Source organism: Schistocerca nitens, chromosome 9 (assembly GCF_023898315.1).
Source record: "Schistocerca nitens isolate TAMUIC-IGC-003100 chromosome 9, iqSchNite1.1, whole genome shotgun sequence".
Taxonomy (NCBI): domain Eukaryota; kingdom Metazoa; phylum Arthropoda; class Insecta; order Orthoptera; family Acrididae; genus Schistocerca; species Schistocerca nitens.
This window is the reverse complement of record NC_064622.1, coordinates 472,976,153-472,991,001: the sequence shown is the minus strand read 5'-3', so window position 1 is coordinate 472,991,001 and position 14,849 is coordinate 472,976,153. Positions and strand designations below refer to the sequence as shown.

At 37.9% G+C, this 14,849-nt stretch overlaps 1 long non-coding RNA gene across 1 annotated transcript in view; it reads right to left on the bottom strand.

The window, feature by feature from the left end:
- LOC126203030 (uncharacterized) overlaps nt 1–6,577 on the bottom strand; it is a 49,264-nt gene extending 42,687 nt beyond the window's left edge. Inside the window, exon 1 of the long non-coding RNA XR_007540216.1 lies at nt 6,069–6,577. This is a non-coding gene — a long non-coding RNA (uncharacterized LOC126203030). The remainder of the gene's footprint in view (nt 1–6,068) is intronic.
- Between the last annotated feature and the right edge of the window lie 8,272 nt (nt 6,578–14,849).

Here is a 14,849-nt window from a genome sequence, read left to right as displayed (position 1 = left end):
GTATAAGGTCCCTATATTGATCATCATTTCTTTGATTGCGTCTAATAGCAGTTACTATCCGTTTAACCTTACGTTCGTTCTCCTGAGTTAAAAGGAAATAAACATGGTAATTTGTTCCTGGTTCTTCTGCAATGATAATATTCTCCATTCCAACGGGAAGCCTCGACAAAGCATCCGAAACTACGTTCTGAGATCCTTTTATATACCTAATTTCGTACTGAAATTCTTGCAAGCATAATACCCAACGTAATAGCCTACGGTGAAGTAACCGACAATTGTTCAAAAAGATTAAAGCCTGATGATCAGTATATACAATTGTTTTTTTTTCCCATTAATAATCCTCTAAATCGTTGAAAACCCCATACCACTGCGAGAGCTTCCTTCTCGGATACAAAATAATTTCTTTCATGTTTATTTAAAGTTCTACTAGCGAATCCAATAGGCCGATGCAATCCCTTTTCATTGGTCAGATCACCTTGGAATATTACACAAGACACACCATAATCAGAGGCATCCGTACACATACAAAATTCCTGATTGAAATCTGGGTGGTATAACATTTTGGCTTCGGTTAACGCTCCTTTTATCTTATTAAAAACTTCCTCTTCCTCTTGTCCCCAGAGCCATACTGACTTCTCTTTTAATAAATCTAGTAATTTAGGATTAACAATATCCTGCCCTGGAAGAAATCTTCTCAGAAATCCTACCATTCCTAAGAATGATTTCAGTTGTTTCCGATTTCTAGGACTCGGGCATCGAGCAATAGCTTCAATACGTGCTGGGTCTGGCCTAATACCTTTACTGTCCACTATATGCCCCAAAAATCTCACTTCCTCCTTTCCGAAGTAAGACTTAGATAATTTTAAAGTAATTCCTCTGTCAATTAAACGGTTAAACAATTCCCGTAATATCGCTACGTGTTCTTCCCACGTTTTAGTAGCTACCAAAATATCATCTACATATAAAATAATCTTTTGTAACAATTGCTGACCCAAAGCAGAATCTAATGCCCTAATGAAAGTTGACACTGATATATTAAGTCCAAACGGTAAAACTTGGAACTGATATGATCTGCCTTCAAAAAGAAAAGCCGTATATTGCCGTGAATCCGGGTGTAATGTTACTTGATGGTAGCCAGCGGTTAGATCCATTGTACTCATATAACGAGAACCAGCAATCTTAAGAAGTACGTCCTCCATAGGAATAGGTCTGTCTCTTTCCATCTCTATAATCTTATTTAATTCACGGGCATCCAGAACCAGTCGTACCCCACCAGTAGCTTTCTTAACTACCCACAACGGACTGTTAAAAGCGCTACATGATCGTTCGATAATATTTTGTTCTAGCATCTTACTTATTTCTCTACTAGCCGGTTCTTTGAATTGTAGTGGAATAGGATAAGGTTTCTTAAAGAATGGTTTTTGATCTTTAATCTTAAGTTTACAAACGTAATCTTTAATTCTCCCCGGTTCATCTGAGAAGACGGCTCTAAATTCCAACAACAAAGATTCCAACTCTTCCTTTTCTTGTTCGGATAGACAATTCGTAGAATAACATTTTTCTTTCACTTCGGTTTCGATACTATTACTAGCCTGACACTGGTATACTGCATATTCAAGATCACTAAAATCTGTTAATGGGTTCATGGTCGGTGCGTACTTAATCTGTAAGGATTCGTAGCAATTTTCAGGTACTTGATTATTAGAAAACCTCACTTTAAAATTACATGCCTCCTTATGGATGGTTAAGGAAGAGTCTTTAAAATCTAATATAGCTTTATATTTACACAGCCAATCTATACCTAAAATTATGGCCACATTTAAGTTGGCTACGACGAGTACAGAGTGAGCAATTAATTGTTTAGCAATTTCAAAAGTTAAATAAACTTCCTCAGTAATATTTTGACTTCTTTTACCAGTAACTCCTATAATTTTCACCCCAGTTACAGGTAAGGTTGGGAAATTCCAATATTTTCTTTTAAGCTGAAATAATTCTTTAGATAAAATACTTACTTCGCTACCCGAATCAATTATAATATTTACTGCGGTATCTTTAATATAACCTTTAATAACGGGTTTATAAGTTATATTCTCCCTTATCTGATTGTCTTCCTGAAGTAAATCTTGTTGCCAATCACCGTCCTTTCGGCAGCTTAATGCTAAATTGCAATTGGGTCTTGTATAATCTTGACTAACTGTTCCCTTTAGTTGACCCGTACTAAAGGACTTTACTAGTTTTCCGAACTTTCTATGATAACGTCACCTACCACTTGACCTTCATTAATTACTTGAGGATGATTTATCTCATGATCGTTATTGTGTAATTTCCGCATTTTAGAGTTATTACCACGATTTTGTTGGCTCTCTTTATCTTTAGATTGACGTTTTATATAACAAAACCGGCTATGATTGTTGTTGTTAGCTTTTCGTGGTTCTGAATTATTATTATTTCGAGGATTGTCATTTCTACCAAATCTAAATTTCTCGTCTTCCCTTTCTCTATTAAGTATATCTAACTGTTCTAAATATCCTAATAATTCGCACGGCTGTGACCATTCTCTTTCTATCATTCTTTCCTTTACATAATACGGTAACCTACTAATTAGGACTCGTATTAAATGACTTTCAATAATTGGTTCTTCAATTAATTTAGCACGGTTTAAATGCCATTCAAAATAATTCCTATAACCTCCCCACCGTTTAGAATATGGAGGAGGGTCTAACAACTCTAAAGTTAAGTGTTGTTGTTTTCCTCTTGACCAATAATTTTGTTTAAACTGCTTAACAAAATCATCCCAGTCCCTAAATTCAGTTCTATGCAGTACTGCCCATTCCGCAGCTTCTGCTTCTAAATGTCCTATTACAAATTGAATCCGTTTTTCATTACTCCATTTAGGAGATAATGATGTTTCGAAAGCTTTTATAAAGATTATAGGGTGAAGTTCGCCTCCGGGTTTGAATACAGGAAATCGACTTGCTACATCTGAATTTGTCGTTATATCATCCAAACATTCTGCGAGAGAAATAGTTGGATTTTGTTTAGATTGCAGAGACGGAGTTGCATCGGATTGGCTTGCCGTGATTTCTTTATTCGTATTGTTGTCGTCCGAGCTAGCAAATTCGATGCGACTGTTGTCTCTGATTACGTTATTGCTTCTACTACTTGAAATGTTTTCATTATTATCTAATTCCGATAACCGTTTAGTAATTTCCTGTATTCGCGTTTCTGTATTGGATACGCGATTAGCTAATATCGATTCTTCACTGTGTTCACGATGTGAACGCTCTGTACCTTCGTCAATGTTATTATCTTTGGCAGTCTCAAGGTTACTGCATATTTCAGTAATTAAAAATTTCATCTTTTCGATTTCGGTATGATCTTTTTCTACTTGATGAGTTAATGTCTCTAATTCTACATTATCTATTGAAGAAAGCTCTACAGGTTTGGTAGAGGCCTCTTTAATAGATTCCAATAATTCTCTACGAACAGTTTCTGTTTGCATAGAAAATTCATCTCGTAACATATCGTTATTTTTCTGTATTTCATTTACAACTAAGATATTGACACTATCTAGTCTCTCGGTTAAGTCGGTAATATCGTTTCGCATGCGAGCTTTTTCCTCACGCGATTCCTGGATATGTTCTTCTAACCTTTTACAATTATCCGCAATCTTATTACTAAGTCCTACTAATTTTTCCTGCATTTCAACTTTAGAAGCCTCTATTTTATCACTTAATTCTCGACTGGTTTCATGAAGATGTTCCTGTAACCTGTCTGTCGATTTTGTTAGCTCTCCTTTTAATCTAGCATTAGACTGTTTTAATTCCTCTTTCAATCTAGTAGTAGATTCTTCATTAGATTGTTTTAATTCCTCTTTTAATCTAGCAATAGATTCTTCGTTAGACTGTTTTAGTCTAGCAGTAGATTCTTCGTTAGACTGTTTTAATCTAGCCATAGATTCTTCGTTAGACTGTTTTAATCTAGCCATAGATTCTTCGTTAGACTGTTTTAATTCCTCTTTTAATCTAGCAGTAGATTCTTCGTTAGATTGTTTCAGTTTAGCGATCGCCCTAAAAAGGGATCTCATGCTCCTATCGGACATAGATTGCTCTTCGTCTGACATTTCACTTCCCGACATTATTGTAAGATATTAACTAGTTACACACGCAGACTTGTAATCAACAATCCTGTAAAAGCACACTCCCTATGTACAACACTCCACTTCCAACTTGAAACAAACTCACCGGACACTAATATTGTAGTTTGTAGTTCTCGGTGATCAGTGTGCTGCAAAGGGCTGCAGATGTAACAGCCGTCGATGCAGCCGCTGAGATGCTGCGACCCCGCTTCCGCAACCGGCAGGACGCTGAGTCGAACACCGGAGACGTCACTGGCTGCAACCACTTACGGCACCGCCGTAGACAGGCGAAGCCCTCAGCAACACCTCTAATACCAGCCGGAGGAACGCCCCGCAGCTGACGTACTGGGCCTATTAGTTTAGGGAGAAAAAAGGCTGTCGGGGTTTGCAGCGTTCAGCTGCTGCCCAACAGATGCGCCTTCTCGTGGAACAACTGCGTGACCGTACTGCTTGGCTGCACTCCGTCAGATGCCCACCCCCGCGAAGTCGCCGCTGGCTGGTGAAGGCTCCACGAAAACTCGCGTTGACTTCCAAAGGACTCTTGATGTTTTGTTTCGTACCTGTGTGCCTTAGTTGCACGCAAGTCCTGTTTCTAAGGTCGCCACGGTGTAGTGTAACGACGTAAGTTTTTTATAAATGGTTTTCGTTGATATATGACCATATAATAGCTGAATGGTTCAAAGAAAACTTGAATCTCGTTACAAATAAGTACCCCACTCATACAGTTATAATTGGTGGAGACTTCAATCTACCCTCGATTTGTTGGCGAAAATACATGTTCAAAGCCAGTGGAAACAGAAAACATCTTCTGAAATTGTACTGCTTTCTCTAAGAATTACTTTGATCAATTAGTTCATGAGCCCACACAAATTGTAAATGGCTGTGAAAACATACTTGATCTCTTAGCCACAAATAATCCTGATCTAATTGAGGGTGCCATGATGGATACAGGGATTAGTGAACACAAGGTCATTGTAGCGAGGCTCGAAACCATATCAACCAAAACCACTAAAAATAAAAGCAAATATATCTATTTAAAACAGCAGATAAAAATTCGCTTGATGCCTTCCTAAGAGAGAGTCTCCATTTGTTCCAAGCTAATTACGTATGTGTAGACCAGATATGGCTCAAATTTAAAGATACAGCATCGACAGCAATAGATAGATTCATACCGCATAAGTTAATAAGAGATGGGACTGATCGACCATGGTATACAAAACATGTCAGAACACTGTTGCAGAAGCAATGAAAAAAGCATGCCAAATTCAGAAGAACATAAAATCCCGAATACTGGCTAAGTTTCAAGGAAGCTCAAAATTTAGTGTGGACGTCAATGCGAGATGCTTTTAATAGTTTCCACAATGAAACATTGTCTCTAAATATGGCAGAAAACCCAAAGAGGTTCTGGTCATATGTAAAGTACACCAGTGGCAAAAAACAGTCAAAACCGTCACTGCGCGATAGCGATGGAAATGTTACCGATGATGGTGCCACTAACGCGGTGTTACTAAATACAGTTTTCCGTAATTCATTCATGAAAGAAAATGAAGTAAATATTCCAGAATTCGAAACCAGAACAGGTGTTAGCATGAGTGACATAAAAGTAGATATCTTAGGTGTTGCAAAACAACTCAAATCACTTAAGAAAGGCAAGTCTTCCTGTCCAGATGGTATATCAATCAGGTTCCTTTCAGAGTATTCAGACACAATAGCGCCTTTATTAGCAATCATATACAACTGCTCACTTGACAAAAGGTCTGTTCCTACAGAATGGAAAGTAGCACAGGTTACACCAATATTCAAGAAAGTAAATAGGAGTAACCCATTGAATTACAGACCCATATCACTGACCTCAATTTGCAGTAGGATTTTGGAGCATATACTGTACTTGAACATCATGAAGAAAATGTCTTATTGATACATAACTTACATGGATTCAGAAAATGTTGTTCTTATGCAACACAGTGTAGTGTAACGACGTAAGTTTTTTATAAATGGTTTTCGTTGATATATGACCATGTGCAGACTTCGTCACCTACGTCAGTTACAACCCACTTCAAAATGATTTATATTCTTTTTAAATTGTCATAGAATGGTTCTTGAACGAAACTGTAAAACATCAATTGAGTCGTATGCAAAGAATTACATCACTTGGGCCAATTGGTTTTCGCAAACTTTTTCGATTTAAATTTCGTTTGTTTCTCCTCAGAAATTATATTGACACATGTTATCTTGATTTAATCGATATCAGAATCACGCATTGAATAAACCTTTGAGATTCAAAGTTTCGATGACCGCTGTCAGAATTCAATAATCTTGTCCAATATATTATTAATCCATTCACATAATTCTTCATAAATAAATCCTCAGAACACGTGTTTCAACTTTAGTAGCATCCACTATTTTATTAGCTTCCTACACATACAGAGGTGAACTTGACCGTTGACAAACTAGGACTGACTTTTCAATAGGATTAAGCTCTATATGACGTCATTGTTGTACAAAAAGAGTACAAAAAATTCATTTTTAATTTTTAGAAGCACGACGCAACAACTCGGTTCCAGGATCTTCTGTTGCTCCTTGGCTGTCGACCCACGACGTATAGCGGCCAGCAATTTCCTCTCTGGTCGCGGCAACGAAGATGCTGTCTCCGTTCGTTGCGCCGCCCTCTCCGTACATGAAACATAAAAAAATACAAAACTTTTAGATAATTTACAGCTATTACAAATATTAAGAAAAATACATAAACAAAACTAAATTAACTTATATTCACCTGCAAACTGGGCTGACACTGGTGGATGGGTGACGCTTAATTTCGTCCCACTACAACAGCTAGCTCTTTATTCCCATGAAGTAATGAGTGCTGTCGACAAGGGATCTCAGATCGATTCCATATTCCTAGATTTCCAGAAACCTTTCCTCAGAAGTGACTATTAATCAAATTGCGTGCATATGGAGTATCATCTCAGCTGTGTGACTGGATTGGTGATTTCCTCTCAGAGAGGTCACAGTTCGTAGTGATAAGTGGTAAATCATCAAGTAGAACAGAAGTGATATCTGGTGTTCCGCAAGGTAGTGTCATAGGCCCTCTGCTGTTCCTGATTTACATAAATAATCTAGGTGATAATCTGAGCAGCCCCCTTAGATTGTTTTCAGATGACACTATAATTTACTGTGTCTAGTAAAATCATCAGACAATCAGTTCCAATTACAAAATGATCTAGAGAGAATTTCTGTATGGTGAGAGAAGTGGCAATTGGCACTAAACAAAGAAAAATGTAAGGTCATCCACATGGGTACTGAAAGAAATCCAGTAAATTTTGGGCATACAATAAATCACACAAATCTAAGGGCTGTCAATTCGACTAAATACCTAGGAATTACAATTACGAGCAACTTAAATTGGAAAGACCACATAGATAATACTGTGGGGAAGGTGAAACAAAGACTGCGCTTTGTGGGCAGAACACTTAGAGAGTGTGACAAACCCACTAAAGAGACAGCCTACATTACACTTGTCCGATCTCTGCTAGAATATTGCTCCATGCTATGGGATCCTTACCAGGTAGGATTGACGGAGGACATCAAAAAAGTGCAAAGAAGGGCAGCTCATTTTGTGTTATTGCACAATAGGGGTGAGAGTGTCACTGATATGATATGTGAATTGAGGTAGCAGTCACTGAAACAAAGGCAGTTTTCTTTGCGGCGAGATCTGTTTACAAAATTTCAATCACCAACTTTCTCTTCCGAATGTGAAAATATTTTGTTGATCCCACCTATGTAGGGAGAAATTATCATTATAATAAAATAAGAGCAATCAGAGCTCGAACGGAAAGATTTAGGTGTTCCTTTTTGCCATGCGCCATTCAAGAGTGGAATGGTAGAGAAATAGTATGAAAATGGGTTGATGAACCCTCTGCCAGGCACTTAAGTGTAAATTGCAGAGTAACCATGTAGATGTAGATGTAGATGTAGATAGTAATATTCTTAAATTTTGAGACCGCTACTGTTACTTCTATAAATAGTTCTACTGATGTAACATAGACATATAGTTTGTTTTCAGTAACTGTAAAATTTTACCACGAGTGAGAAGTGTGGGCTCTGTCGTAGGTTTGTGAGTAGTGGCTTACAGTGTGGGACTTGTTCAAAGTATTTTCATTTGGGCAAATGCAGTGGGGAAGCCAGTGGGTATTCTAGTGACATCTCTCCTGGGAATGCAAAATCTGTAGTAGAAATAAGTTGATACAGGAGCAGGAGTGTAAGATCTGTGCCCTTCAGGTGCAGTCACAACACACAAAGGAGGAATTACATAGGTTGAGGAGGGTGAAGGGTGCTGGGGAATAGGGACTGACAATTGGCAAGCTAGGAGATGGAGGTATTCAGATGATAATACTTTGTGTATGAGCAATAGATTTGACCAACTGTCAGAGTTGAGTGGAGATGAGCTTGTTATAGCTGTAGGTGTAGGGAACTTGCATCAGTCCTCAGCAGTTAGGAGGCCTAGGTCAGTTGCAAAGTCTAACAGAAAGAAGAAAGTTCTGCTGCTAGGCAGTTCGCACAGTAGAGGTGCGGGCCAGCAGTTGCAGGAAGTGTTGTGGAGTCAGTACCAGGTCACCAGCCTAGTGCAAGGTTGGCTCAGATGACTGACTGCATAGGGGAGTTATGTAGGAATTTTACAAAGGAGGATCAGGTGGTGATAGTGGGTGGAGCAGGGAACAGTCTCGATAGGGACAGGGAATATGATGTCGGTGGTGACCTGGTAAAGATAGCTACTCAAACTGGTGGCACTAACGTGCATTTCGTGCAACTGTTTCAACATCATAATTGCCCTCATCTTAATGTGGCTGCTAGGTGCTTTAACATGAGGCTGGAGAAAGCACTGATGGCAGAGGGCAAGGGTCACATTTCAGTGGTGCCAGTTGAGTCTATCAGTAGATTGGGTTTCACTAGGCACGGCCTGCACCTCAAAATGTTTGGGAAAGGGAGTCTATCAAAGCTTGTAGGTGACTGTGAAGTGGGTGGTGGTGGGATCACTCACGGAAAAATTCCTGCAGTAGTTGGTGTTATCACTGCACCTTTCTAGATTGAAGTCATCTGATAGGTATACCTGCTTAAAGGAAGTCCCTCTAACTGTCCATAGACATGTCATGGCACTGCACTGAACAGATATTTGAATGCTGTGCTGGGGCTGTTGAATTTAGTGAAACTAAACTTCAGTTGTTACTGTTTGTACGTCCCCAAACTCTGACTTCAGAGCATTTCTGCTCAAGCTAGAGAGGGTACTTGATTCACTTTGTAGTAAGTACCACAAATTAGTTATATGTGGTGACTTAAATATATATTTTTTATTTGATGGTGCAAGAAAAAGGATGTTGGTAGATCTTCTAAATTCATATGATCTGATGCATACTGTGTTTTTTCCACCTAGGGTGCAGGGGAACAGTAGCACAGCCATAGACAATATGTTTATTCTGTCTTCATTACTAGACGGGCATTCTGTTACTTAAAGAGTGAACGGCCTTTCGGACCGCGTTGCACAAATTTTAACACTAAAATGGTTTGGTACTGAAACAAATGTCACTGTGTAGGAAAGTTAATCCAACTGCAACAGAGAGGTTTTTAAACCTCGTCAAGGGACAGGAGTGGCAAGATGTTCAGAGTGCTGATAACATAGATGATAAATATAATGCTTTCCTTAACACATTTCTCATGCTCTTTGACACTTGCTTTACATCAGAACATTCTAAATGGGGTACTAGCAGTAAGAGGTAGCCCAGGTGGCTGACTAGTCACATGAGGATATCGTGTAGAACAAAGTGGGAATTGTATCAGAATGTTACAAGTAGTCACAATCGAGCTACAGTAGCCCATTACAAATAGTCGTGTAAGGTGCTTAAAAATGTTGTTAGGAAGGCAAAGAATATGTGGTATGCAAATATAATAGCTAATTCGCTGGATAAAATTAAATCATATGGTCAGTTGTGAAGGAAGTGTCTGATCAGCAGCACAAGGTCGATGATATAAAGTCAGTCGGTAGTAAAAATATTTCTGTTACTGATAAATCAGATGTATTTACAGTGTTTAACAATCATTTTCTGAGCATTGCTGGTGAATTAAATAAAAATTTAGTTTGTACAGGGAATCATATAACTCTCTTGGCAAATGCCTTTCTGTGATACAGGCAAGGGGGAGATTGAGATAATAATTAAATCACTGAAGACTAAGGACTCTCATGGATATGATGGAGTGCCTAGCAGAATATTTAAATACTGTGCTGCACATGTTAGCCCTGTATTTAGCCATATTTGTAATTTTTCCTTTTGGAATGATCAGTTTCCTGAACAGTGAAAGTACTCAGCGTAAAGCCACTTTATAAAAATGGAGAAAGGGATAATGTAGACAACTTTAGACCTATTTCTATGCCATCATTGTTTGCTAAAGTTATTGAAAAGGCTGTGTATGTAAGGATAATTTACCATTTTATATCACACAATTTGCTATCATACGTACAGTTTGGCTTTAGAAGTTGTTTTACAACTGAAAATACTATATTCTCTTTTCTCTGTGGGGTACTGGATGGGTTAAACAATAGGTTTTGAACACTAGGCATACTTCTTGATTTAACTAATGCATTTGATTGTGTTGATCACAAAACATTGCTCCAGAAGTTGGACCATTATGGAATACAGGGAGTAGCTCACAATTGGTTCACCTCTAACCTTAGCAACAGGCAGCGAAAGGTCATTATTCACAATGTTGAAAATGGCTGTGATGTGGGGTCTGAGTGGGGTACGGTCAAGTGGGGAGGGGGGGGGGGCTGTGGATCAGTGTTAGGGCCACTCCTGTTCCTTATTTATATAAATATGCCCTCTAGTATTACAGGCAACTCTAAAATATTTCTGTTTGCTGATGACACTAGCTTGGTAGTAAAGGATGTTTGGTGCACACTGGCTCGGTTTCAAATAGTGCAGTTCATGGCTTGTAGAACAACTCTAAAGGCGTTAGAAATGTAGTAAATAGCTTAAAACTTGATTTACAGCCAGAGAGACAAAACAAGTTAGCAAGAGAAGAGGCAACAAAACCAAAAATCTGCATCTTCTCTGATAGCCATGGATGAGATGTGGCCACTATTCTTATGAATAAGCAGTCAGAATTTTTAGTTACAGGAGCTGTAAAACACAGGGCTCCCCTCCAGGAAATAGTTAAAGACTGCAACCCACACCCAAATGACATCTGTGTAGTTATTGCTGGAGCTAATGATGTATATAAAAACGAGTCAAAAAATGCAGTCAGAGCATTGCGCTAAAATGTTGGAAAGAATTGGACAACAAAAAACGATTGTCATTAGCATTCCACACAGATATTACTTAATAAAAAGTTCATGTGTAAATACCAAAATACGTTTCACAAACAGAAAGTTTCAGAAAATCTGTAAAGCATACAAACATGTCAAGTTCTTAGACATTAGCTCTGAAGAAAGAAGCTTCTTTACTCGCCATGGAATGCTCAGAAACCGCCAAGGAAAACATGTACTTGCTAACGCATTATTAACAGAAACGTCCAAAATATATGAAAACACCATGCCACCAATCGCACAAAAGCACCCATGGCTAATGAAAGTGTACTATTGGAAGAAAAAGAAACAGCTGCATCAAAAAATTCCCTTGCAATTAATGAAGAAGCAGATAGAAAAACTTCACCTACAAAATCACAAGAAACTAGCGGCGAATTATTACACAGTCAAAATTTGGATACCGCAATTCAAACAACAGCTCAACAAGGAATGTCTACGAGATCACAACATACTCCCACTGCATCATATTCATCATTGGTGAGTCACGTTTCTTCTGGGAGTACAGCTTCAAGCAGCAAGATCTCAACATCTCTGAGGAGATCGTCAAGAAAAACAAAAAAAGTGTCAGCTAATAACAAAGATTTTTTATGGTCAAGTCACATCTTTCACAAGAGGACACACCAGACATAAATCTTCCTCACATAGAACAACGTGACAACCTTAACATATTCAGTCACAATGTACAAGGATTGAGAAATAAAGTAAGTGAACTTGAAATTCTTACAAGTGATATTAATGTTTTGTCAGACATGCACTTACTGTGTATTAGTGAACACTGGCTAAAAGAGTCAGAATTACCTTATCAGTATATTCAAAACTTCAGATTAGTCCCCCCCTATTCTAGGAAAAATTACAAAGGTGGTGCAACTTGTGTATACATAAGAAATAGCATTAGCTGTGAACCTTTCCATCCCTGTGAAGAGTATTCTTTAGACAAAGACGTTGAAATAGCTGGGGTAGCACCTAAATATGTATATAATGTGTGCATATAGATCACCTAGTGGTAACTTTTCAGTCTTCCTCAGAAACTTCCCACTATTGCTAGAAAAAGCTTGTCACAACAACTCAAAAAATATAATAATACATGGTGATCTTAACATTGATTTCTTTGAAGAATCTGCTCGAAAGTCCCAATTAGTAAATTTAATGATGTCATTCAACTTAAATATGAAAGTTATATGTTCTACGAGATTAAACAGCTGTCTTGATCAGGTTGCTACTAACACTGATTGCACTGTAAAAATTATAGGTGTTGGTTTTCCAGATCACAGTGCACTATTAATATATTTTAAACCACCACTCAATGTACTCCCAACAGGAGAAACAGTTATTAAATGTAGAAGTTATAGTGATAGCAACATAAACAACTTTGTACTTAGCTTAGAGAAAGAAGACTGCCAAACTGTATTTACTTCCTCAACAACAAATGAAAAAGTGACAATTTTCTGCAGATATTTCAATATTACTTTAATTGCCATTTCCCAGAGAAAACAGAGACTATCACTAACAAAAAGCAGAATGTTTGGGTCACAAAAGGTATTAAAACTTCATCAGAAAAGATGAGGCTGCTGCACAGACTTAGCAAACTGGACAGTGGCAAATCCAAAGAATTCAAGGTATGCTATAAAAATTACAAAAACACATACAGGAGAGTTATCAAATGGGCTAAAAAAGCTCATTTTGATAAAACAATTAGGTGCTCTTCCAACAAATGTAAGACCATCTGGGGTATAGTAAATGAACAGACTGGTAGAAAATTAAGGATAGAGGATAAAATCACACTAAATATAGAACAAAAGACTGAAAATGCACATAAAATTGCCAATAAATTCAACAGCTATTTTTCAGAAATTTCCACGAATCTCCTAACCAACTCTTCAAATACTGTTCACTCTCCTCCCACAAATCTCCTGACTAACTCTCCAAACACTGCACACTCCTGTCTCAAAAATAATACTCCTCTAAACTCCTTTTTCTTATCTCCTACAACACCATATGAAATTGATGATATTAAAAAAGAGTCAAAAAGATTTATTCTGCAGGGCATGATCTGATACCCTGCTTTTTACTTCATAAGTGTTCAAATTACATCAGTGGACCCCTGTCAAATATCATAAATACCTCATTTCTAGAGGGAACATCTCCAAACCAGCTAAAACTTACTAAAATTATACCTCTCTACAAGAAGGGAGAGAAAACGGACATGACAAACTATAGGCCAATTGCTATACTATCTGCCGTCTCAAAAATATCTGAATACTGCATGTTAACGAGATTAGAAATATGTTTAAATTCTGACAACATAATCAGATCTTCCCAATACAGATTTTGGAAAAATAGGTCCACCACACATGCTCTGTGTGCGTTTCCAGAAAAGTGCTCAAGTTTCATTGGCCATAAACAACCTGCTGTCGATATATTTCTTGATCAGTCCAAGGCCTTTTACATGGTCGACCACAAGCTGCTGCTTATGAAACTCCGTAAGTATGAGACTAGAGGTGTAGCCCACAATTGGGTCCATAGCTACCTTAGTCAAAGAAAGCAATATGTAGAAATAAGAAAATCAGAGACATTCAGGCACTGCAGGTCAGATATATTACATACAACAAATGGCGTCCCTCAGGGATCTGTCCTTGGCCCTGTTTTTTTTCATATTGTTAATAAATGATCTCCCAGAACACATACCAAATGCCAGCTCCTTTCTGTATGCGGACGACACAAATATCCTGATAACCAGTAGAGGTGACACATTGCAAGATGCAATCAGTGAAACTACTTGTCATTTACAATCATGGTTTGAAGCAAATAGACTACTCATAAATACTCAAATAACTATAAGTATGGACTTCCGTACTAGACAAAATCTAACCCCCTTCAATGCAGTTATAGTTATTGGCAAAGACGACATTACGAACAGGCAAGACACCAAATTTCTTGGACTTACCATCAGTAACACACTAAATTGGAAACCACATATTGAGGCATTGTCACAAAAGCTTAGTAAAACCTGCTATCTATTACAATCATTAAAAGACACAGCCATTGTAGATACCTTGAAGCTGGTGTACCATGCCCTGTTTGAGTCTGTCTTGAGCTATGGCCTAATCTTCTGGGGAAAGAGCTCTGATTCTCTCACAATTTTCAAGTTACAAAAACAAGTAGTAAGAATAACGAAATGTAAAAAAAGAACTGAACACTGTAAACAACTATTTCAAAAGCTACAAATCCTGCCACTGCCATGCCTCTATATATTGGAACTAGCTTGTTTTACAGTACAGCACTTGGACACCATCAACAGAAATGCAACCACCACACACATGACACCAGAAACAAAACACAGTTACAAATTATAGCCCA